General features: G+C 47.5%; 1 long non-coding RNA gene across 1 annotated transcript; it reads left to right on the top strand.

The window, feature by feature from the left end:
• The first annotated feature begins 464 nt into the window (after window positions 1-464).
• On the top strand, window positions 465-2,067 carry LOC114036679. The gene is made up of 2 exons (XR_003568354.1): window positions 465-629; window positions 1,865-2,067. It is a non-coding gene; the product is annotated as an uncharacterized LOC114036679 (long non-coding RNA).
• Window positions 2,068-2,961: the final 894 nt, after the last annotated feature.

The raw sequence follows: 2,961 nt of genomic DNA, 5'->3' as shown, positions 1-2,961 counted from the left end.
AACTGGGATGACATGCTCTCCAGTGTCCTTTAGAATTTAGAATTCCAGGGGGGGGGGGGGGGGGAGAGAGAGAGAGAGGCAGAGAGGCAAATACACTAGATAAATGGATTGTCAGACAGACAGACAGATAGATATACAGACACTGGTAAAGAGACTAGATAGATTGATAGACAAATGGAAAGGTAAGTGAATAACAAGATAGATGGATGGATGGATAGAAGGATAGATGGAAGGATGGATAGATGGATATAGAGACACAAGCAAATAGGTTAGATAGATGGATAGGTAGACAGACAAACAGGATAGAAGGCTAGATAGATAGACAGACAGACAGATTTCTTTCTTATTGGACCTGGGATCCGTACCTGCTCTGCCCCATGTAGCCTCAAAGAAAGGTGTATTGAATGGAATTGAATTACAGTTCATTTTAATGATCATTCTTTTTAACTTTTCTGTGTAAATTGCAGATACAGGTTTGGGAGATTCAGTCTGTTCAAGCCCCAGCATATCCAGCACCACAAGCCCCAAGCTCGATCCTCCGCCTTCCCCGCATGCCAATAGGAAAAAACACAGACGGAAGAAAAGTACCAGCAATTTCAAAGCAGATGGACTCTCGGGCACCGCTGAAGGTAAGGAGGCCACGCGCCTTGGGAAATCTACAGCCCCATTGGTTGCTGATTTGTTTTTCTAATGTGTTGTTAAATAGCAGCAGCATGACTTCATGGGTCATGTGGGCTGAGTCTGGAGAAAAGAAGACCTGGGTTCAAATCCTGCTTCTGACACAGTCTGATAGCTAGGTGACCCTGGGTAAGTTACTTTACCTCTATGTCCTAAGACACTTCCCTAGACTTGATCTACTAAGTCATGAGTGGGATATAATCTCTGTTGGAGAAGGGGATTCTCTATCCCAATAAAATCACAGCTTCCTTGTGAATCCACGTGAAGTCACTTGGTCTCTTAAAGTAGCAAGGTTGCAGGAAATGCTGTTCAAAGTATTGTTGGTAATGTGTGAGAGCTGCTGCCTCCACTTTCCTTATGTCCAGAAACCCTTCAACCTCAAAGGTGCTGAGGACAGAGAGAAAGCTCCCGGCCTCTGGGGTCCCTGACACTCCAAGGCTGGGGTGGTTCCATAATGCCGTGTCTTCCCCATCACCCCAAGATATACCAATGTGTGTTAGTCTCCTCAACAAGTCCCCTTTACACAGACACGATGCCGCCATCCCAGTGACGCAGAAGGACACCGTGTGTCCGGGTCCTGCGGTCTTTAAAATGTCCACCATCATGTATCGAACGCTCCATCTTTTGATTGGAGGTCTTACATAGAGGCACCAAGATACAGTAGGAGAGAATGCCAGCTTTGGAGGCAGAAGACCTGGGTTTGAATCCTGGCTCAACCACTTACTCCTTTGTGACCTAGGGCAAATCACATGACCTCTGTGGGCCTCAGTTTCCTCATTAGTAACATGAGAGGTTTGGATGAGAAGCCCTTTAAGGTCCCTTCCAGTTCTGAGTGTCTACAAGTCATAGTCTTGGGGCGTGGCCCAGGACACAGAGGTGAGCCCATGGAGTCCAGTCGCAGTGGCGCTGGAACCTAGGTCTTCCTGGCTTCCAGGCTGACTATTGAAAACCAAGAATGTTCATCCCCATGCTCTTTACGAAGCCACTCGACTTAATTCTGAGGGAACTGAGTAGCATGTAGGGACTGTATGGATATACGTTCTTTACATGGTCGACCACAGCCGTTCAACTCAATTCTAAGAGAATTGGATGGCATGTATGGACAATGTAGCTAGCCTGAATTGTCACTACTTCCCTGCCTGCTCTGAATTCTTCCAGATTTCTGGTCCCTTTTTATCCATTTCAGTTACATTCTACAGCAAAGCTTATCGGAGGCAAGCAGGAAGGACCAGAAAGTTGTGAGGTCAAACTGGGGGTCTGCCATTCACCTCCCTCACAAGGAGAATCCTTTCTTTGTTTCGCCTGTTTCATCTCGAATGTTGCTATAGTTCCTGGCCCTGCCTGTATCCTAGAGAAATTGTAAAAATAAAATGTGGCCACATCCTTAAATCATGGGTGAAACTCTTTGAGTTCCTCAAAAAAGCCAAAGTGTGACTGCTCTGATCTGGGGGCGGCAGCGGCCATTCCGCCACCTCTGCCCTGTCGCTGCTTATGCTTCAGGCCAGGCTCAGACTGGGAAGAAAGAGAAACGTTGCTCTGTGTCTTGGCTTGACCATTCCCAGCTTCAAGTCGCAATGCTCTTTCTCTAAGAAAATACCTTCGACAGCTGCCACGATGGCGCTCCTGATTCTTTTGTTTGTCTTTTGTTCTGACATCAGCACCATTTGTCCCTCCTCTCCTCCCAGCGAGCATCCTTTGTAACAGAGACCACTGAAGTGGGTGGGGGATGGGGACAATTCAGTGCAATTAAACATCGTGTGCCCAAGTCTGCTGGCATCATTCCGTGCTCTCTCGAGATCGGAGGGGAGAGCGCCTTCTGATCGCGCTTCTTTGGGACCACACTCAGGCGTTCTCACTTCCCAGTGCTCAGGGTCACTCGTTCAGGGTCACAGTTGGTTCTCTTCCCGTAGACATTATGGTGGTCACTGGGTGTAACTTTTTGATTCTCTTGACGTTCCCCGGCTTCGGTTCATGTGTCTTCTTCCCACTGGTTGTTTCTTGGCGTGTCATATCTGTGCAAAGCTTTGGTCATTCCCCAGTTGTGCAGCCGCAGATTTGGGCATCTGCTTTGTTCCTAGCTCTTTGCCACCACAAAGATGCTGCTCTGATGTTTTGGGATCTACACAGTCATTCTGTTTGATGCATTGGCTTCCTTGGCAGCCTCTTTGCTGTCTGCTGGGTCATTCTATCACTATCCCATTGCACAGGGTGATGAAAAAGTCTTTCCATACCAAGTGACCCCTGGTAAAGGAGAAAAATAACCCTCATCCTACTCATATTCCA

This window comes from Vombatus ursinus, unplaced genomic scaffold (assembly GCF_900497805.2).
Source record: "Vombatus ursinus unplaced genomic scaffold, bare-nosed wombat genome assembly UNPS02009960.1, whole genome shotgun sequence".
Lineage (NCBI taxonomy): Eukaryota > Metazoa > Chordata > Mammalia > Diprotodontia > Vombatidae > Vombatus > Vombatus ursinus.
This window is presented reverse-complemented; position numbering and strand designations above follow the sequence as displayed.